The following is a 24,068-nucleotide window of genomic DNA, read 5'->3' as shown; positions in this document are numbered from 1 at the left end:
AGCTTGAACTCTGGGGGAAACTTTTGCTCACACTTTTCTATTTTTTAACGAGCTTAAATTCAGGCCTAAAACTGCTCGGATTTGCGTTTATTTTTTAACGAGCATGAACTATATGCTAAAACTGCTTGATATACCAGTCATTTGAAGAACGCCTCTCGTAAGGACCAATTTTTATAGAGCTTATGCCTTACCACAGCTGTGCTCACTTTTGGCAAATTTTACTTCTGCCCCACAGGATTTCTTTCATGCAAGTTCGGAAACGGCTAATCTTAAAACCAGATAAATAACCGCCCCTAGCTTGCACTCCAAAAAGTTTGCATGCCCCCAGGTATAGGATAGAATTTCGAGGCTGCCCCTCCTCTCCCCTACTTCTGTTTTTCTTTGGGTGTTCTTACTTATTTGTCATCTTGCTAATCTAATGTTAACGATACTTGTCTTCTCGTTATTTTAAGGGGTCTTACGCAGTACTCAGACTTCCTGTCGGCCCACTTTGAACAAACAGCTATTTGTGACAATAGAAGAACACTACTCAAAGATAAAACATTGGTATTATTGAGGGAGGCTTGCCTCTTTCTTATTATCCGAAGAGTGGTTCTATTCGCTGCTGCAAATCCATCTCTTTCTTCGGCGGTGTCTATCATTGGGTTGTCCAAAGATGGTTACCCTCTGTTACAACAATACGGTCTCCTTCTTAGTTGACTGCCCCTGCTTATCCTTCAAAACATATGTTTCGATGGGCGAGGCTTGAATTTAAAGATGGTGACTACTTGTTACAATAAGGGAATTCCTACTTGGGCATTGCCCACTTTTTTAGACAAAGGTGAATGATTCCCAAACACATAACTTTAACAAAAGATCATTATTCCAGAACAACCCCACTTCCTTCGGACGGGGTACGGACTAGTCATGTTCTTCTGCGGAAATTCTTCCTTATACCTGGAGTTTCTTCTGCCCGAAGCAGACCAGGGTGCATGCCCCCTGGGTCCTAGTCTTTCTTTCCGAATTACTCGCGCTCATCGGGAAGGAGGACTGGGGGCAGATGCGAATCTTGAGTGAACAGACCATTTAGGATTGGTATTTGACTATTTGCGATGCGATATCCCGGAAATGAAAGTTGGTCTACGAGCTTGACCACCCTTCCTTCGTGCGGAAAACACATTACTCTAAAGAGTGAGGAGACTATCGCTCCCATGCAATAAATATAGTCGCGTCCAAGGAGTAGGTTATAATCCAAGGGTCCTTGAACTACCAACACGTTCATCCTGACGGTCTACCCTTTCAATGTAACAGGTACATCGGGGAGGATCCCTAATGGTCGACTGGTTCCTTTATCAAAACCTGAGAGATTTCTCAACTCAGGTAAAAGCGCTGGGGAACCCAGTGCTTTCCAAGCAACAGAGGAAAGGATACTCACAGACGCTCCTTCATCAATGATAGTACCAGCCATAATCATTCTATAGATCTGGACAATGATTCTGAATGGAACACTGGCTGGTAACCGGGGTCTGCCTGGTTGATTCCAATCAAAGGATACAACCAGGTTGCTTGGTGGTGGGACCGAATATACGGCCGGATACGACTCTGATGATGTTCCTTCCTGCGATAAAGGAATGGGCGCATTGCCCTGATGCTCATCTGAGTCGGTGCTGATGAAAAGAACCTGGATGGTGTCATCCTTGTTCTCATCAGTGAGGGTGTCGCATGAAGATGACTCTTCGGCGACGGTGTCATTTGAAGACGGGTCTTCAATGACGGGGTCATTGGACGATAGAACCTCTGAAGGAAGAACCGGGCCGACTGCCGTATCGACCTTTAGACTTTCGTCTGGTCTAGATTCGGTAGGTTCATTCTCAATGACCGACACTTCAGCTGACCACCTGAGTGGTTCAACTGGATTTTCAACTATCGAGGGATTAGGCGCGACTTTTCGGTATCCAGGAGGAAGTTGCACCGGTGACACCGGGCGATCTTCCAAAACTCTCTTGGCCTCATCTAAGAATGGACATTTGTGGATGGCATGATGACCTTCACACAATAGACAGGGTGATCTTGGTCCCCTTCTTCGTCCTTCACTCTCGCTAGTTGACGGAATGCAATCAACTTGACAACCAGAGGTTGATGCTACCGGATTGTGCAACCTTGGGGACCAGTCCCTTAGTATCCGGGGAATACAAGGACAATCACGATGGAAGTGGATCCCTTTGCAAATGACACATGGCGTTTTAGGCCCGGTCGGTGCAGTGTGTGGGTTTTTGTCAGCTTTCTTCTGCTTGCCCCCAGTCGCCTTCGCCAGAGGCTCCTTCTGCTTCTTTTCTCTCTTCTTCTTTTCCTTCTTCTCCTTGGGAGGCTGACTTTTGCCAGCTCTACCTTGCGAAGATGAAGGATCAGAGGAAGTATCACAAGAAGTGGAAGGCTGGTGGGTAGTTCTAGATTGTTCTGACTGTTGATTCGAATGCTCAGGATTAGTGGCGATCTGGACTACATTAGTTGAAAAGAGCCATACAGGGAGGCCGATTGTCAATCCTGGAAGCGACAATGTAGCCATATGAGGCGCACCAACATCTCCCCAAGAGGAGAAGGGATTTGGATTTCTGCCAAGGTTACTTCCTTGGTTGGTAGGCTCCATACTTTTCAACTGAAAGATCAACGTGGGAATAACAGGTGATTATGTTCCGCTTTAAAATAAATTTTATTTACGACGCTTTTAGACACAAACTTGCTTTTTCATGTTTTAAGAGTCGAGAAAAAGCTAAAGATGACTCTAGTCGCCTTCGATGTATTAACGAGCCCGAAGTGACAAATGCTCGGTTGGACCTTTTCAGTTATAGAGTTTGAAAAGGGCCAAAAGAAACTGCTCTGGAGATCTAGGCAGAGGGTGTGCCAAACCTTTCGCGAAACCACAGAATACGTTTTACGGTACGGGTGGTCGATCTTCGTGAATGCTGTGTTCACTGCATCGCGATCAGTAGGGCGGCCGACACGGTTTCCTAAGGATAAAGGATAAAAGCCTATATGGGTCTCCCAATATACGCGACGGTACGCGGGAGCTCAAGTCCGTGTTAGTGCCACCGACTCTCAGGAGGAATCACCCACCTTCGTAGAGATCGACAGTCACTATGTTTAACGACGCCGGAACACGTCTCTACCTAGACCTCTAGATGTTTGCGTTAAATTCCAAAGCGTTGTTATGTAAATTGAGTTTATTTTAATGTTGATCTTTCTTAACAGTTTGCCTTTCAGGTTCGCCACGAGATGTATATATACAACTTCCTATATGCAATCTAAGAATGAGAAGCAAATCTTTTCAATCTTTCAACTTTTGAAAACCTTAATCTACTTGAGGGAAAAGAAAGACACAACTTTTTCCACAGATCAAAGAACACACACTAAAATGCACATTTTCCTAAATCGTCAAGCACACAGTCAAATGCAAAATGCACAATGCATGTATTTCTTTTCGTTATCCTTAATGTTGATGCTAACAAAAGGAAACTGTTGTATGATTTTTGAATCAACTTTCAAGTAGAAATAAACAAGTTTGTCCACAATCAAAAAGACACCTTATGATAGACTTGTTTAAACACAGGAAAAGTATAGATTCAAACCATAAAAGTGAAAAGCAAACAAACTCAAACAGCCATGAACAGTAATAAAACTAGCTCATAAGATCACAAAGACACTTTTACAGTTCAGGATCTAAGAGGTCACAGCTATACTGGTTCGCTTTTCACAATGGGAAACTGTAACTGAAGTAAGAAATACTGAAAGAACATTCACAGTTTCATCACACAACTGAGGCGGAATAAAGTCAAGGAGAAGTGGTCTACAACAAATACAATGACCAGCAAGCAATCAGCCAAAAACAAGTGCAAACAGGGCCAAGACACAATAGGAAGACTGAGCAAGACAAGGGCTAACTGGACCAGCGCAGGTTCTAGTCTGCCAATCTCACTCTCAGCGCAGTCCCCGAAGGGAGCACCTGCGCTGTAATGCAGACTGCCTGTGGACAGCCTGCACTGACTTACGAGAGTTACGTCTGCTAAGAATTCCGGGTCATAAAAAGCTCAAAAATGCACTGTATTTGCTGAAATAAAAAGCTATAGGTCAAGTACAGGCTAAGGGATGATCAAGAGGATAAAGATCTATCACAAAGAGTAAAGATTCATCTGTAGATTAGCTCTTTAAATCTTGAATTTGCTCAGCAAAGGAGCAAGAGTAGCAGTCCCTCTACTTCGCTTTTGATATAGTCAAAAGCTTTTCGATTTGGTACTCTTTTCTTCAAGAAATGAATAGCAAAATACTACAAACAACAACAAGATACTAGGCTCCCCAGCGGAGTCGCCAGTTTGTTGTGGGGAAAAGTATTCGATGCGGATGACACTAACCCTTCTAAAGGTGACAGTATTTAGCAACAACTGAATGATAAAGTTTTCATGTTCCACTTTATGAAAGTACAGAGAGAATAGTAAGAAGGTCAACCAACCTGGTGTCTTGCGCTTAGTCGATCCTTGTCCTTCTCTCTTTGTATCCTGCTCCCAGCTCTTTGCTCTCCTAGCCGATCCAGCTACATACAGATCCTACACAAAACAAGAGAGCGAACTACAAGATACATGTACTCATAACTGAAGCATGGATTAGGGTGCATCAAATATACATGTAAACACAAAGCATCTATGTAAAACAAGTATATAGGAGAACATGCAAACTTTATTGATAGAAAGTAACAGGGTTCCAGAGGAAGTTACAACCAATGATGTTGGATCCAATCCAGCAGCACTTCCTCGGCAGCAAGAACTCTCCTCTTCACCTCTAGTAAAACAATCACCCAATAATCCTGGCGGTATACCAACAGCACCTCCTTGCTTATACAAAATTCCAGCCTCCCTAGACCTCATAGAAGAGCTCTATATATAGGAGGGAAGAGGAAAGGATGAGTCAGCTGGAGGCTGGCATATAGCTGACTAGTGTCCTCTCCATCTTCAGTTAATCTTCAGTTCGTGTGTCCACTTGGAGATCCTTGCTTACACATGGTGATCAAGTACCTCTTACTCATCACAGGGCGAATCTCATGAACCAAGTGTCATTTTGGAAGCTTCCTGGGCAATTGACACCTTGCAGGATGACTGTGCCACTTGGCCAATCTCGCCCAGCGCAGGTAGCCTTCATTGTTTTTGACTTCCAGCGCAGGTACAGAGTGGGACAGTTGCAATACAGCGCAGATACTCAGTTAAGCAGCTGACATGATCCAAAATAAGCCTGTTTTGAAGTGTTTTCAGGTGGAGAACTGATTGGAAGTGCTGTTGTTTGATGACCTTGTTCTTTTAGGGGTAAGAACAACATATTTAGGGACTAAGGATCCCTGTAATTATTGACATTCCATGCTCCTTGACGCGAGGCACAAAAATGTCTATAACATAAGGGAGTGGTGGAGGAATGATAAACTTGGTAGCAAAACTGTCAATCATAACCCTAGCACTGTTGCTTTGGAAATTATGAAGAAGTAGGGTTTGATTTCTTAAACCATCACCATTCATCAAACACCATGAAGTAAGCACCAAACTTGGATAAAAAAAAAACAGAGATGGAGGCCCTATCTACTTGTAGAAATGATGATCCAAGCATATTGGGCAATTTTGGAGCAAAATTTTGAAGTTTTTGGGTTTGTTGGCTGTATGCGCCGCGTGCCTGCCCAACGCGCCGCACGCCTCTGATGCGCCACGCCAATGTATTTTTACACTATGAAAACTTGCTCAATGCGCCCCGCGCCGATGATGTGTCGCGCGCCTGCCCAACGTGCCGTGCGCCTCTGATGCACCACACGCGTGTATTTTTACACTGCAGTTTTATGCCTGATGCGCCACGCGCCCCTGATGCGCCGCGCGCCTAGTCCAATGCATCGCGCACTCCTAAAACTACTCCAACTTCCTCACAAACTCACAATTTCGCTTTGGAATGATGTTCTTCACTCTTGGCATGCAAAATGGGTTGAAAATGTCATGAAATATCTTTATAAAGACTCCCTTTTGATTTTTGCTTGGTCCATGACCCATTTTGTAATGTTTTGTCATTGACCTTTTGGTTTCCTCCTTAAATTTGGTTGAAATAATGATTTTCTTTGCAATTCTTTGCAGGGATAGTTGTGATATGATTTGGAAAAGGAGACCAAGGCTGCGCTTGGACGATTCAAGAACTGAAATTTTTGAAGATTTTTACAAAAATGAGATGACGACTTATCTTCAAAACAGAGTTTTGAAGAGAAGTCCTAATTTATCTGTATAATGATGAAAATTATTGAAGTAACCACCTATCGAGGACATCCCTCTGGCCTGCTGGTCTTCTTAGACTTTGCAAAACAAGACTGACTCAACCCAAGACCTAATGACCAAGAACCATTGTTATGACCCAGAAATTTGAAACAGAACTGTACATGATCTTTGAAGACTTGTTTTTATGAATAGACCTGAACCAGCAGTGCCAAGCACGAGGGGAATGAGTAACACAAACCATTCCGTCAGAGTTATGGCATGCCTAACGAAATGCAACTAATCGAAACTGATGGGACACCTAAACATGAAATGCAAAAAGAGCTTTGATCTCTGACGGAGGGATAACTAGACCGACTCTAACATTGGCTCCAATGGGGATGGTAGCTCCTTGGAGATGCCAAGAACAACAGATCTTTGGGAGAGCAGACAGTGCCTTCGTCCATTGGGCAATGGAGTCAAAAACTCAAACTAAAATGCGTGACTGAAAACTGATGACTCGACGACACAAATTGACTCTCACTCAACTAAAAACTGACTCAATACTTAAACACAACCGACAAACTGTAAATGATGCTCAAGGTTGAGCTTATTCATCAAAACCTACTCTAACAGTTTCATTCATCACTTGATCAAGTGAAATGAAACAACCAATGCAACCAAGTAAGTATCCCGTCTGTTGTTCGAATTCTCCACAAGTTCTTACTTATGAACAACAAGAGAGAACTACTGAAAGGCAACTCCCATGACAACTTAGAAACAGATCCGTTGAATGATATGGATGCTCTATCCGCCTCCAAAAACACTGCATAAGGATCTTGAAATTCAAGCACACTGGAACTTAGCTCATCCAATGGATTACTTCTCTTTTCCTCATACCATGAATGCAAACTTTGATCTAAGCCTTGTGACGAGACATCTGCTGAAAATGACAAAGAAATCGGCTGCTGGATCAAGTTTGTATCAATACACGTTTCAAGCTCACATATAGTCAATGGAGAAAGACTTTGACTGCAAACCTCATCCAAAACATCAGCTATTGGATCATGAAAAACTTGAAAAGATTGTTGTAATGTATCCATTGAAAATGTATGACATCCTTCTAGCTGTTCATCTTTTTCTTGAGAGATTTTATGAAGATTCTGCCTTATAAACTGAAATGCTTCGAAACAATAGGGTATAGAATCTTCCTACATCATCAAATCATGTATTTCGTCTTCCACAGCTTCATCTGTAATCTGCCCTTCAATTTCATTTGGTGGCTGCAAATCTGATGCTATAGGCTGCTCAAGAATTTTGTTATCTGTCTCATCCTCAACATTAACACTGAGATAGGCTGTTCATTTGAAGATTTACTATGCAATTTTCCCTTCAAAATCTGAAATGATTCAAAACAAAATGGTATGAAATCTTCTTGTATCATTTGATCATATGTGCCAGCTTCCATATCTTCATCTGCAACTTGACAATCAATGGCATTCGGGGGCTAGAAATCTGAATATGAAAAGTCTTGAACAAGGTTTTCATTGCTCTCAAGATGGTCCAAATCAAGACTTGTTGATAGCTGATTTCTGATTGCATGGAAATTGGCTCTGGTGAACTGACATGAATCAAAGAAAAAAGGTAAAGATCCTTCACTTAGTTCAAACTTTGCTGCACTTTCCTCGTCAATGTCATAGCTGCTATGCATCATTTGATCATTGTACTCGAGCTGCTGTAAGTGAACTTCTTCCTCCCACAAACTAGCTGCTGGTTCGTCTGCAATAGTAACTTTTGTTTGGAGAACATAATCATCATCATACTGATCAAACTAAGGAAAATCATCAGTATAAAAGACATCATCAAGCATACATGTCATATCAACAGTTCTTTCTTCACCAAGGTGATCTACAAAACAATCATTATCAGATCTATGACAACTAGGATAAGAAACAAAATGTTTTGGAGCGGCCATTTGTTCTTCTTCAATAAACAAGCCATGGGCTTAAACATCATAATCATTCCTTGCGTTGATCTTATCCATCATCTTTTCCACTGCACTTACCAAAATGTCAAGCTTCACCTCTAGAGATGTCGATTCCTCCGGATCTATGTTTTTCATCTCTTCTTCCTTCAACCTCACCCGTCGGATCAGCAGATGCGCCTCTACATTTACTGTACTGTTCTGCATCTCGTGAAGTGTTGCAATATTCCTTTCTCTCAGCTGAAACTCCATTTTGGATCAAAGGCACCTAGATAGTGCAAGAGAGCAGATCTAGGAGTAAGCCTTATCTCAACTGGAATTGAATAATAAACTTGATTAAATCTGGACGAAAACTATTCTACTGTCTCCCCTGGTAGTCTTTTCAGCTGGTTATACTCTTCTACAATCAAGAAAAGGTTCTGCCCGATCATCCACCTGTCGAGAAAAGCTTTGACGAATTGCTGGAAATCTGCGATGCTTGTATCAGGCAGGGTTTTGAACCAACTCTTCACTTTAGCTTGCAAAGAAAGAGCAAAAATCCTTATACTCACATCTTCTGCATCAACGTCAAAAAGGTCAAGAAAGGACTCAAAATTCTGCACATGTTGCTCAACGTTGACATTCTTACTTTCACCATCGAACCTCGACAAGTATAGATCATAGTTTTTGGGGAAAGCATGGAGAACAGACGGTAAAACAAGAGGTTTATACTGATCTAGAATTTTACAAGGTGTAGGGGTATGTACAGAAGGTATAGAATTAGTCTTGGTCTCTTGAGATTCATCAATTTGAAGATGGTCATCACAAAATTCGGAAAAGGGATCCTGATCAAGCTCAAAGGCATGCAAATCTTTGGTACTTACAATCCTCAAAGGGAAAGAATCAACTACAGGCTGAGGATCTCTTCTCAAATACAATATACTTTGCAAAGCCTTCTTTACATTCTCAAGAAAAGAGAAGAAATAATTTAGAACAAAGAACAAAATGTCTTGGATGCAATTCCCACTTGAATACCTGATCTGTCCATATTGTTCCTTCATGTTTCTACTGGTCAGGATCATCCTCCAGTGGAGTCTTTGGATTTGATCTCAAAACTAATTTAGAGTCGCCAGGTGAATGATTTTAGCCTTGCCAGTGTCTGATCGTTGTCCACCATCAACAATCAGATCTGAACGTGATACATGTACTGGGGCAATTAACAAGTTAGATGTCACGATTACAAGCTAGACCGGAGATTGACTGAAGCAGCATTTATCTACTTCCGCTAATGCAAAGAAAAAGCGTTTCGAAGGCTACCTGGCATAACTTCAGGATCCTTCTGTAGCTTATAAAACAAATGACATCAACAAGCAAACCATGTTCTTCCCCAGTATGGTCGCCACTATGTTAACGCTCGAATTTTCCCCGGGCTGAGGAAGGCAAAACTCGAGGCCACATCAAACCACGCTCAGCCTCGTAGCTAGCCCTACGAGGACAGGAGAGGGCTCTCTCCAGTCAATCTCGAGAAAATGAGCAATAGGGTGCGAGATGACTTTAAAATGGTAACTGATTTTAGGCTAGGTATTAAGTGCAGAAGTTTAAAGGTGAGTTTTTGGGGTTTTTGTTGAATCAAAGGGAAAAGTAATTTTGGGTGCCGGGATGAGACACAGTTTCTGCAGAGGTCTGATTGGAGCAAGGTAGAAAATTGTTTTGATGCCTTAAAAGCAATGAGGTGAATAGATCAGATAGGTGAGGAGCTAAGGAGAGCAAGAAAACCTCAAGAGTTCTCCTTAAACAGATGAAAACATATGAGACCAAACAAACTTAAAGGCAGAGCATTACAGATTATGAATTCTACCTTAACACTTCATTTGTTCAATTGCAGAAGATGAGAGAAGGAAAATGATACACATAAAAAACTTACAAGTACTAAAAGAATCACACCATCAAGACATAAAGCCACATGAATTCCAAACAGTGCTGCAAAACCCTGGTCTTTCCTTTGCCAAAATGCTGAAGTAAAATGTACAATAGAGTCTCAAAACCTTTTCCCCAAGAGTCCAACCTCTCCAACCTCTGAAAATGATTGAGAAATTACATCATATAGACCATCCTAACCCCCTTTCCTTGCCTCTAGGGGTCGAGCTCATCATTCTAGGAGCTGTTTGAACTAATTCTAAACAAGGAACTGAAATCTAGGTAGCCAAACAACTTACCCCTATATGCTAGGAAACTAATTCATTCATTTAATTTTCACCTTTTAGTGAATGAATCCTCTAGAACAAGTAAAGATTTGCTAAAATTACATCATGTTCAATCAATTACAACAAGAGAAATCAATAATTACATCACACATCAAAACTGGTCAAACTGGTTGCATTTCTTGAGCTGAAGATGAAAATTGTGCCAAAAAAAACCCTGATGCACCGCACGCCTGAGCCCTATGCGCCGTGCGCCTTTTCACCTGCTTTTGGGGCACTTCCCGGCATCCAAATTGAGCTCACGATAGCTTGTTGGAAAGGTCTAGATGTCTACTTTCTAACCCAAGTAGAATTGCCCAATTTGGTGTCCATTTGCCCCTCCAAAAATTCATTCTCCCAAGACTGCTTCCTGTGTGTCCAAAAAGGGGCAGTGAGGTCATTTTTTGCATGTTTTTTGACCTTTTGGGAACCAAAACTGTGATGAAATGCATTGGCAATAGCTGAGCATGTATATTTCATCATGAAAAATCCAGAAATGCAAACCATTTGTGATTTGGACCTCCCAATCTTATGGGTCACGCGCGGCGCGCTACGCGTTGAGCTGAAAAACCTGATTTGCAAGCCAAAAATTTAAAATTGACAAAATTTTCTCCAAATTCCTTGAAATTTGGGCTGAAGGCACCTCATCAAGTGCCATGTTTAGCCAAAGAAGCTTCGGCCAAGATTTGAAGTATATCCTCCCTTTTTCAACATTTTAGTGCCCTTCTGGTACATGCAGTTCTGTGGTAGAATCATTGTCTCAGTTGTATGATGTGTCGGTGTCCGTCTCCATGGTGTTACAAGTCTATGCCAATGATATGTTCAGCTCGATGAAAATGAGAAATTGGTACCTTTATCTCGAATTGCCAAGTGTAATGAGAATTTGGTGCCTTTTGTTTCAATTATCAAAATATGCCAAGTAGGAAGGGGTTGTGGTACATAGGGACAGTGGGTATAGGATTAGGGCATGTGAATTTAGGGGGTGGGAGAACTTAGGGAATAAGGAAATGAATGGACAAATGGAATAATGGAGTGATGGAGGAATGATAAACTTGGTAGCAAAACTGTCAATCATAACCCTAGCACTGTTGCTTTGGAAATTATGAAGAAGTAGGGTTTGATTTCTTAAACCATCACCATTCATCAAACACCATGAAGTAAGCACCAAACTTGGATAAAAAAAAAACAAAGATGGAGGCCCTACCTACTTGTACAAATGATGATCCAAGCATATTGGGCAATTTTGGAGCAAAATTTTGAAGTTTTTAGGCTTGTTGGCTGTATGCGCTGTGTGCCTGCCCAATGCGCCGCGCGCCTTTGATGCGCCGCGCCAGTGTATTTTTACACTATGAAAACTTGCTCAATGCGCTGCACTCCACTGATGTGTCGCGCACCTGCCCAACACACCGCGTGCCTCTAATGCGTCGCGCGCATGTATTTTTACACTGCGGTTTTATGCCTGATGCACCGCGCGCCACTAATGCGCCACGCGCCTAGTCCAATGCGTCGCGCACTCCTGAAACCGCTCCAACTTCCTCACAAACTCACAATTTCGCTTTCGAATGATGTTCTTCACTCTTGGCATGAAAAATGAGTTGAAAATGTCATGAAATATCTTTATAAAGACTCCCTTTTGATTTTTGCTTGGTCCATGACCCATTTTGTAATGTTTTGTCATTGACACTTTTTCAGGATTAATAGACTTCTAACCCTTTTGGTTTCCTCCTTAAATTTGGTTGAAATAATGATTTTCTTTGCAATTCTTTGCAGGGATAGCTGTGATATGACTTGGCAAAGGAGACCAAGGCTGCGCTTGGACGATTCAAGAACTGAAATTTTTGAAGATTTTTACAAAAATGAGATGACGACTTATCTTCAAAACAGAGTTTTGAAGAGAAGTCTTAATTTATCTGTATAATGATGAAAATTATTGAAGTAACCACCTATCAAGGACATCCCTCTAGCCTGCTGGTCTTCTTAGACTTTGCAAAAAAAGTCTGACTCAACCCAAGACCTAATGATCAAGAACCATTGTTATGACCCAGAAATTTGAAACAGAACTGCACATGACCTTTGAAGACTTGTTTTTATGAATAGACCTGAACCAGCATTGCCAAGCATGAGGAGGATGAGTAACACAAACCATTCCGTCAGAGTTATGGCATGCCTAACGCAATGCAACTAATCGAAAATGATGGGACACCTAAACATGAAATGCAGAAAAGAGATTTGATCTCTGACAGAGGGATAACTAGACTGACTCTAACACTATGCTAGAGAAATTTATTTCAATTTTCATCCAGATTAGCAATCACATCAGCATTAAAGTAAGCTGCAGATAGAACATAAATATAAATCGTAGAAGACAAGCCAAGACAAGAGTACACAAGATGTGGCACCAGCCAGGGACAAACCCCAATGTGGGGAAACCCTTGATCAATTCTTCTTTTATGTTCTTCAATAATTCAGCACAGAGAGAGATAGTACATATACAATAGAAGTCAACACTTTAACTTATCTAGATATTAGCATGGATCATCTCCTGTCATGATGATACATGAGATCAGTTGAAGACATTCTGGTTCAACTGATTCTCCAAGGTGACAACTTCACCTAACTTAGTGTTTCAGCTTGTACTCATGTTGTTATAGTGCACTTAGTCACTAAGCTACTCCCATCTACTCCTATCATCATGCTGCCGCTTACTAACATGCCCATGATCTCATTTATCATCATGCTACCCTTTACTAACATGCACATGATCTCATTCATCATCATGCTGCCCTTTACTAACATGCACATGATCTCATTCATCATCATACTGCCCTTTACTATCATGCCCATCATGCTACATTTTTATCGCTGCTACAATACCATGATATTCATTATTGCAGCAACATAGATCTTCATCACAGCTGCAACATAGATCTTCATCACTACTACAACATAGAGGCCTTTACCATAGTATCACTAGGATCACTTGCTGCACTAATTTCTTCCAAGACTATGATCATGATCTGTGATGATATAGTCTTCTTCTATATGTATGCCGAGGATCTCTCCATCAGACCCTTGTTTCATTATTAGGTCATGGCAAGACTGTAATATATATATGGAAGAGACAGTGTATGACATTCTCTTCATCGAGCTGAGAGAGTAGATCTATCATTGTTTTCCAATGACTATTTTGCTACAGGAGTGCCATCGAGATCTTGATGTCAAGACTGCTCCTTCTTATGCCGAGATTGTCCAGACTTCATGCGATCTTATCCAAGATCCTCTCTGTTATATCAACCGAGATATAGCACCTACAGGTATGCTAAGAATATACCTCTATCTGAGATCCTTGCATCTATATGTTGTGTTCTCATTTATCATGCTGAGACTACAGAGTTGCATGGGCTTTATCATGCCATACGAGATCTCGTCTGCCTGCAAGAACAGGTCTCCTTTGACTGCGTGAACAGGTCTCCTTTGCTGCATGAATAGGTATCTATTGACTATGTGATAGGACTATGTTTAGGCTTCTACAGGCAACATATTAAGGCTCCTCCTTGATAGCGTATAAGAGCCTCTTGGACAATGTATAAGGGCCTCCTGGACAACATATAAGGGCCTCCATCTTTGACTATGTATAAGGGCTTCTTGGACAGTGTATTAGGGCATCACTTGACAGCAGTTTCAGGCATCATGTGACAGTGTATTGGAGCCTTCCCTTGATTGCAGCTAGGGTACATCTGAACTACGGCTAGGGCATATCAAAACTGTGGCTAGGCCATATCTAAACTATGTCTAGGGCATCATACACTTAGCCCAATGTATTCTTTTCTGTCTCTCCTTCACCAAAAACCCAAGACGTGGAGAGGAGGAGATCACATGAAGAATTTGTTTCTCAAATGACTTCAAGTCCTCACCTATTTATACTAAAACGTAGATGATGAGTACATATGATTATTGGGCTTCTGAGATTACACAAGTTGCTGGCTGACTTGACAGTTTGTCTTATAACAGAAATAAATTCATAACTCCATGAATACTTATCTGAATCGGATGATCTTTAGATCAATCCTACACCTCTTGATGAGAGGGATCCAATAAAAGTATCAGCTTCCATAAATAAGGTGACCCATATGGAGTTTGGCCCTAGTTTCCAATTTTAACATTTTTCGCATTCCTTCTATACTTGTTGGTGGAATCCTACCAAAAATCTATCCTCCTCTAGCTCCATGAGCTGTGCAAGCCATTCTTCCAAGGCCTTACAATCCACCATGTCTGTCAAGGCTATTATGCGAAGACTTGGCACAATGTATTCCATAGGCATTACTACTTCGACCCCATAGACTATTATGAACAACGTTTTTCATGTTAGCTTCTTACATGTTGTCCTATAGGCACATATCACCGAAGGTACACACAAATCCAAATCATTCCACTACACGTTACAGATCTTTGTCAGCATGTTCTCCAAAATTTTGTTAAAAGCTTTGACTATCCCATTTTCTTGTGAGTGATATGGTGTACTCTTCTGATGGTAGACCTAGAATTCCTCTATCAACGCGCTAATTGTTTCATTTTGAAAGTGCGTATCCCTGTCATTCATCAATAACTTCGGGCATCCAAACCTTTTTAAGACATGTTCAAACAATAATTTTGTTGTTGTAGCCCATGTACAATCCTTTACTAGTTTTTCTTCCACCCATCTGGTTAAATATTCCGTCGCAGTGATAATGTAGCGTGTGCCCATTTTTTTCCTAGGGGGATGAATTGGTCCAATAAAATCAATTTCCCACTTCTCAAATTCCCTAAAGATACCTGAGGATGTAGTAGTAGCTCATATGTTCACTATGGTTTTCCAGTTGTTTGACATGCATCGCACACCTTACAATATGCTTTAGAATCCTTGTGCAAAGTTGGCCACCATAAACCCGCATGCAAAATCTTCTGCGCAGTTATTTTTCCTTTATAATGGCCTCCCGCAGCTCAGCCACGAGCCTCAGTGTGGATACTATCACACTCAAATTTCGACACATATCTCCGCATTATCTCATCTGCACCCATCTTGTACAAATTTCCCGCAATGGCCAAAAAATTGGTTGCGCGTACTCCTAATTCTTTCTTCTGCTGACTTGTATATCCTTCAGGCACCATCCTTGTAGTTAAGAGGTGAATAATATCATGAAAATCGTTATCAGCTACACATACCGCAAAGAAGTGCGCATTGGGCAACCCTTCCTCCAAATTACTGGGTTCCTCGCCTGTTTCAATTCGCGACAGATGGTTAGGTCCATCATTAAACCTCCTAGCTTCACAATGACTTCAAAGTCATACTCCTGAAATAATAACAACCATCTGCAAATATTTCCCCCCAACACAAGCTTGTTGACCAGGTATTTTAAGGAAGAATGATCTGTATACATCTTGAAATGTCCTCCCAATAGATAATGCCTAAATTTTTGTAGCACATAGACCTTGGCAAACCCTTCACGCTCAATAGTTGAATAATTTTTCTCGACCTTTGATAACTTTTTGCTTGCGAAGGATATAGGATGGTGTAGTTCTCCTTCGCCTGCTTATGTGAGTACTGCACCCAACGTAATGCAAGAAGCATCCACATGTACATGAAACTCCTTTTTCCAATTGGGAAATACCAAGATTGGTGCAGTTACCATCTTTTCTTTCAACACATCTAAGTTGTGCTAACATTCTTCATCCCAACAGAATGTTGCATCCTTCTTTAGCAATTTTTCCATGGGTGCAGTAATTTGAGCATAATATTTGATGAATTTTCTATAGTATCCTATGTGTCCCAGTGTCACGCGCAACTGCTTGACATTCCTACGGGCCTCCAAGTTCACAATCACCGCAATATTTGCAGGGTCGACCATCAATCCTTGTTTGCACACAACATGACCTAGCAAGATCAAAAAGGGACACAAAATATACATTTTTTCAAATTTAGTGCTATCTGGTACCTTCGACATGTATCCAACATAAGGCGCAGACTTGCTACATGGCACTTCACTAAGCCAAACATCGTCCAATCATCAAAGTACACTTCCAGGGACTTATGAATGAATTCTTTGAACATCGCTATGACTACACAGGAAAATATTTGAGGTGCGTTCTTCAATCCAAATGGCATAACAGTGTATTGAAAGAAACCCCACTCTGTCGTGAAGGTGTTTCTTCTTCTATCCTCTGGGGAAATATTAATTTGATGATACCCGAAAAATCCATCAATGAAGGAATAGACCTCCTGCCCTCTGACATTGTCTAACACCATCTGTAAACGGCGTAGGAAATGGATCATGAACACATGCATCATTAAGATTTCGCAGATCAATGCAAATCATTATTTCACCCTTTTGATTCTTCTCTTGGACCACCGTTGGGCCCACCCAATCAAACTCTTCAACAGGTTCTATAATGCCTGCTTCCAACATTTTATCTAGCTCTTGGCGAACCTTCTCCTTATACTTAGGATTAAGGCGATAAGGCCTCTATTTAACAAGCTTCGCACCCAGCTTCAATGTGATCTTCATAATGCCAAAATCACCAATTATGCCATTTAAATTTGAAAACTTAGTGGGGAAGAGATCCTGTCATTTGGGAAGTAATTCAACAACTTTATCTATTGTAGCGTCATCCTAATAGTCTCCAATCTTTGCGAACTTCGGTTATTCTTCAATGCCAATGTTTACTTGCTTCATTTTCTAAGGTGTGGATATGTTTGGGTTCACTAGTTGTGGGCCTTTGAATTCACGATGCCCTTCTGTCTCTAAAATATTGATATTCCTTGGGTCTTCTTCCTCCTCTTCAGCGGTCACATTATGTCATTCCAATGCATGGCACAATTGTGTGCTCCAATCTGGTTGGGTCCATTCCATAAGTTCCTTCGGTGTTATAAAAATAAATACTTTAATTTCTTGAAGCGCTTCATCGATGCTTGGAAATCCATCCTTGAAGTTGAAAGTCAATAAGAATCCCCCCTTGAATACATCCCATTCTCCATTGTCATGCAAGAGCTCTGTTTCGGGGTATCAGTTCATGGGAATCGTATCCAAGGTATGACAAAAGATATGTACCCACTCTGGTTGCGGTTCTATTCCCCACGCCTTAGTCTATTTTGCTAGGTGATCACACAGATCATCCCTTCTAGTGTACTTCTCCGGCATTCTGGTATTAGCATGCCCAAATCAGAGCTTCCTCATTCTTCTGTAATCTTGCTATATAGTAAAACTATCCTTATGCATACCCCACCATTGTGCGGGCGTAGCACACAACACCAACTCCAAGGCTTGAAATTGGTGGTCCTCAGGGACTTCACACTCAAATTCATCTAAAAACATATCTACATCACGCAAACCATCATAATAAGGTAACATTCTTACCTCCGATGAAACACAACGCAACGACTTCGTCATCATATTGCAACACAATGTAGAAACTTCACGTAAGCAATTCTGCCAATGTTCTAATTCCTCATCTGAATCAAAAGTGTAGGAGCTCTCCTGATCCCATGCAATCCATCCATATGTCATTGGATTGATCCAGTCCTGATCTCACACACTTATCTTGTAAATTTGTTCGAGCTCATCACTACTTTCTACATAATCACGGATTGGTTCAGTATAGCGCACCCCTTCTACAGGATCCAATTGTTTCTGGGAAAACTGGTGTCTTTTCGATCGACTAGCCCTCTAGGTTTGCCAGCTACCCTAAAAACAACAGTTTAAATAAATTCATGATTTCTTCTATGTATAATGGATAAGAGAAAGACAAAGGAACCAACCTAGATCTTCTTCTTAACTCCTTGCTTGATATCTCTCCCCCTTGACAGAGCTTGCAACTCCTCTCTGTACTTATCCCACTTGGAGAGTACCTGTAGAAACACAGTAACAAAGAACCGTCAAATCATCTTGATCTATTATATCATAATCATTACAGAATCAGAAATATAATGAACATACAATGGAATTCACAAATTATAACATTCACAATTGCACAGTTATATGGAAGAAAACTTGAAGAACTTTATTAAATACAAGGGAGAATTACAACCTAGTTGTCTGATCCAGCATCATCCTCCCAAGATCAAAGCCCTCTTCACCTCATGAAATAGCAAGATCACCCAACAAGACAATGCTCTTTCTCAAATACAAACTATCAACACTTACTTGCAATACACAATATTCTAGCCTCCAGATCTCTCAGATGAGGGATCCATTTATAGATGTATGCAAGGGTGTGAGTCATCTCTGGGTTTTTGATTAGTGTCATCACACTTGTTGTTTTTGGTTCCACTTGGAGATTTCTTGGATCTCTTATTCATCCCTGGGCGAATTCAGAGAGGCAAGTGTCACAGGAGAAGTTTCTAGAAGATTCCATGAGCATCCACTTAGTAAATTGTCTCGGACATTTGTCCATTCTTGCTCATCGCACCCCACAGAAGGCCTCTTCAATATGCATCACACATGGCTAGTGTAGAAATCAATATGCCTCACACCCTGATAGTGGAGCTTTCAGTATGGTCTAGTTTAGGCCACTTCTGGATGGTTTTTCAGGGGGAACATTTGGGGAATGATGTAATCAGTTGACCATGATCTTTTAGGGTATGAAACAACTCTTTTAGGGGTTAGAAGAACCCTAGTTTATTGACATATAAGATTGGGGTTGCAGTGCCCAAATATGTCTATAACACTAGTGGCATTATAACCCTAAGTGATTTTCTTTCAAACAACATTGTCCTCTTCTTCAGCATAATGGCCCCATTCATATCAATAGCCCAGTCAATTCCCAAGAACGCAGGGTAGGGATTGTTGTCATCAAAAATTTCTATAACTTCAAAGTCCCCTACTGCACTCACACCATCAACATCAACCGTTACTCCATATAAGAGTCCCATGGGGATGATTTTCTACTGATTCGCCATTCTGCGCCGAATTGGAGACCATTGCAACATAGACCTCCCCATCCTTTCCCATGTTTTTTTTGGTAGGACATTCACATCAGACCCTAAATCCAAAATGACCTGGTTCATCTCATAGTCACCTATCTGTGTCATTAACCGCATCTCTCGCCATGTGCATGCCTTATGCTTACCAATTTTTTTGACTGTGCGCTCCTCCGAAGAAGTCTTTTCCTTATTGGCACACTTGTTTATTAGGTCTTGTAATCCTTCCACAGCCTTTGTGTTGCGCAAAAACTTTATGCAGGTCTCCAAAAAGGTAGTGAGTATAGATGGCTCAACTTCTGATGGTGCACTAGTTTCTTGCATCTTGTCCTGGCTTCCTGAGGTGGAGGCCTTAGCAAAGCTCTTTTTGGCTTCCATGAATGTTTCCTTAGCATCATTAAGATCAAATCCGGATTCCTTCTCTGGATCTTTGCGTACCCATCTGTATTCCTCAGGTTGCATACCCTTATCGGCGTCAGTCGTCATATCACTTCTTAGTACAATATTGATGATCTAATCCTCCTCACAAGGTTCAGCCCTCATCATTTATAAATTACGCATAGGCTCTTGGGGCTACGGTTTCTTCTCCTGCATTTTAGCTACTAATACCAAAAATTATTCTATGGCATTGTCAAACTATCTATAGTATTGACACGAAGGGTGTGTAGGATTCGACCAATCTTGCACAAAGTGCCCTGGCTGTCCAGAGTTGTAGCTAATAATATAACCGCGACCTCTAACAGGTCCTCCTCCTCGGCCTTGTCATCATCCCTAAAAACCTTTGCGTGCTCCTTTGGCCCATTGATCTATAGGCCAAGCCTCTACTTGCATATGGTAAGTAGGGGTTCTTTCCATCATCAACTCATAGCTTTGACATTGGAACTCATCATGGCTCACAGATTTACAAAAATTACAAAGAAACTGTTGAGGTGTCTGAATGAACTTCTGAAGAAAGTGGCAGTTATCTGTTGCATGTTTCCCAGTAACTTGAAAAATAGCACACCATAGCGTAGCCCCCATTCTTGGCCCTACTGAGGCTTCTGGCTTCAGGGGGATTCCCCCCCCCACCGTAATATAATTCACATACATGGGACAATGATCTTTATCGTGCCCGTGGCGCTTGCAGTTCAAACAAAAAACTTTTGTGCGCATGTCTGGCTTAGTCTCCTTGTCATTCTTCAAATTCTGTAATTCTTGGTATAGGCTTGCTAACTGGGAGTGGATCTACCATACCCCTAGGTTCGTATCCTGAATAGGTGATGCATGTAGCCTCATCGTGATCTCCAAGGCTATTGCATGTGTTTCTATCTTTTGCTGTCACAGAGAAATTCTCAAATGGCGCAAAAGTGACATGATAAACCAGGCGCGATGCTGACTATCTGAGATCTACATGTTAGCCTATTTTATCTATCACTTCAACCTCTAATAAGAGTCCCAAGGCATCTCCTCAACCTTCATCATGATCTATTTAAATTCAATCATCGACTGTGAGTCATATTTACGCTTACTAAACTCTTTTTTCAAAGTCGTATGAGTTTTTGCTGGTGATGCATGAGGATTGTCAGCATAATACTTAATGTACCAGGTTAGCGTACAATCCTGCAAGGTGGAAACCCATTGCATCTTCTTTATATTATCATCCGTGATTTCTACTCTTTCCATACAACATTCGCAACAAACTAGAATTGCTCTAGATCTTCGCTTCCTATGCCCTTGAAGATCGAGATCTTCATTTCATTTGCCATGTTGAATGGTGGTGGTGGTGGTGGAGGTGGAGGTGTGGGCGAAGGTGTATGCGGTGGAGGTGAAGGTGGAGGTGGAGTGGATGGATGATGTGCTCTAGGAATACCCTGAGTTATTATCTGAATAACACTTCCCAGCATAGTTTGTACCGCCTCTTCATCGTCACTCGAAGGAGGTCCAATTAGTGGGCTATACTCTGGTCCTGAACTTTCACGATTTCTAAAGAATCTTCCGCTTAGTGTAGCTCTAAACATCAAGGTAATGGAATTACTTGCTTTTCACATAATATCATTTTAATCCAAGTATTCAATGACCTTAAATTCTTACCTCACGTCCCTTGAAGAATCTTCGCTATAGCTGACTAAGGTGTCAACTGCAAATTCCATAACAAATCCTTCAACCAAAAGTCTACCCTTTTTTAGAGGATTAGTGAAGTTTGATACTAGCTAATTCTGAATTTTATTTTTTGCATTGTGGTGGTCATTAGTATGAATGAATAGGATAATTGTGTTCCTTTCGACCTTTTCCCTGAGCGATTGTAAAATTGCACTTCAAGGAATTGATGCAAAATTTACAAATCTAGCATCTACTATAGAATCTACAAAATAATTTTGGCAGCAGAAATTGTGAAAAGCTTTAACGACAAAATAATGAAATGATGACAACTGGTTCCTAAAATCAAGTGAACTATCTCAAGACAAAAGGGCATAATTTTGCACCCCATTTTGGCGGAAAAGGAAATAAAAATTAATTGCCACATAAAATGTTCGATTCTATGATTCGAAGACACTGCGCTTATTTAATTTTGGAACTCTTGTTAATTGCATAAATTGGCTCTCTGCTAAAACAAAAGAAACTAATTTTATCATTATCGCAAATTGTAACACGTGGAAATAATATAGAGTAGTTGATGTTTCATGAGGATTTGCATTAATGCATAGCTAAGGGTTTTTCATTTGCTGCTAATTTTTTACTAAACAAAACCTTATTTCTAGAGGGCCCACTCTAAGAACATGTATCATTACAGTTTGATAGAATAACTATTTGAATTCGGATTCGTTTTTGGTAATTCTAATGTTATTATCACTATTTTAGATCACTCGTGATTGCTATTGCTATTAAATTTCAATGTGTTAAGAGTAACAAGAATACCAGATAGTTTTTCCATTAAATTTGTGATAATTCGTTCTATTTGATATTATTTATTAATGAAATTCTATAAAACTAGTTTCATTGTTTAACATATAAAAAAAAATGATTGATTAAGCTTACTTATAGTTTATCCTTTATTGTTGTAGATTACTACTAAGCAATTTCCTAGCTCTTTTTATTCATATCGAAGAAAATTGTTTTTTGTTTTTGGTAAGTATTCTTTTTTTCTCTGTTCTAGTAATTTTAAGTAGTTAGTCACTTTCCTCTTTTAGCCTTTGCAATAAAATGCTATATATAGATTTGATCTGGTGACTTACATCATTATTTTAGGTTTATGTGTGCAATAATATTATAAGAAATTGACTTTGGTTAATCTTAATTTATGCTTAGATTGTAGAATTTAATTTTAGTTCATATGACGAGCTACTTATAGATTTAATTCCCCATCTTTCATCGCAAGCATCTATTTCATAGTTAAATATGTTAAAAAAAAAGTAAAATCTCTATTTCATAAGAACCTGTGGCCTACAAAAATAGTGCACAATACCCTTGAAATAAGAAGACTTAGCCTACTTGAAAATTAATGTCAAAGAAAATTATAATAAATTAATTTGTTCTAGCATTTTGGCATCATTGTTAGGGAGGCTATTAAAGGCACACTAGTAAATAAAACACTATTTTTTTAGCATTAGCTTATGGGATTATTGAAAGGAGGTTAATTAACAAACATATTCAATTTCCACTTATAATACTTTGCATTTCAAACCATAAAATGGGATTTATTCTTACATAGGGAATAAGGAATGGTAAAACTAAAGATAAGAACTTGCACATTCACCTTTGAAAATTCTGTTGTGAGCCCATAATTTCACTATGTCAAGATTGTAGCATGCATGAATAAGGGAAAGAACTCCAAATTATCTAGTGTAGTAAGAGCCATACATAAGAATAACAAAGGATCCTATCGATGAGGAGGATCACCAACAAAAAGATTTCGAGAACTATGGAGAAGAAAATATGTCACACCCTCTCCTTCCATTTCAAAAGTAGAATTCGAATACATTCCACTATTTGAAGGACAAGGAGAGACCAAAGTATTAGTTTGTGAGAAAATTCATTTTGAAGGAAATTCTTAGGACATTCTACCAATTGAACAAGTAATTTCTATAAATATTGAAGAATATAATGTTTAAGGAAGACCATATTTCATAGAAGACACTATGGAATAAGAAGAAGAAGTAGCTTCCAACATTACCTTCAAATTTCTCATCAAAGATATAGAGAGTGAAGTTGATCCGTTAATGAAAAAGGTATTATAGACTATGTGTGAAGTTTCCTATGCTACTTTATGCAACGGATCGAAAAGATTGCGAATAACATAAATGCTTAAAAAATTAGAAAACACATTCAAAACAAATCAACACAACCAAATTTAATAAAGGAGTTCACTAGACTTCCTGGCTATATCTCCTGGTCTTTTCACTTCTAGTGTTGACCTCTCTATTATGTCTTCAAATTGTTGTTATAGGTGTGAGCTCAGAAATAGAGTCTCAAAAACGAAAATGGATCTCAGCACTGTGTTCAACTCAAGTTTTCGAGTCAAAAAGAGTATACACTCGACCGTACTTGACCACCATGACCCGTGAGACCCTCTGGCAAAGTTAAAAACTACACTCTCAACTCTCTGTCCACTATTTTTGTGATATGGAATTAATATACCATGCATAGTTACAAAATGTAATAAACACAGAATAATACGATTACACTAAAAAAAA

The sequence above is a fragment of the Pinus tabuliformis genome, chromosome 8 (assembly GCF_031772625.1).
Source record: "Pinus tabuliformis cultivar Carrire ecotype Pingquan chromosome 8, CPIR1, whole genome shotgun sequence".
Classification (NCBI taxonomy): domain Eukaryota; kingdom Viridiplantae; phylum Streptophyta; class Pinopsida; order Pinales; family Pinaceae; genus Pinus; species Pinus tabuliformis.
This window is presented reverse-complemented; position numbering follows the sequence as displayed.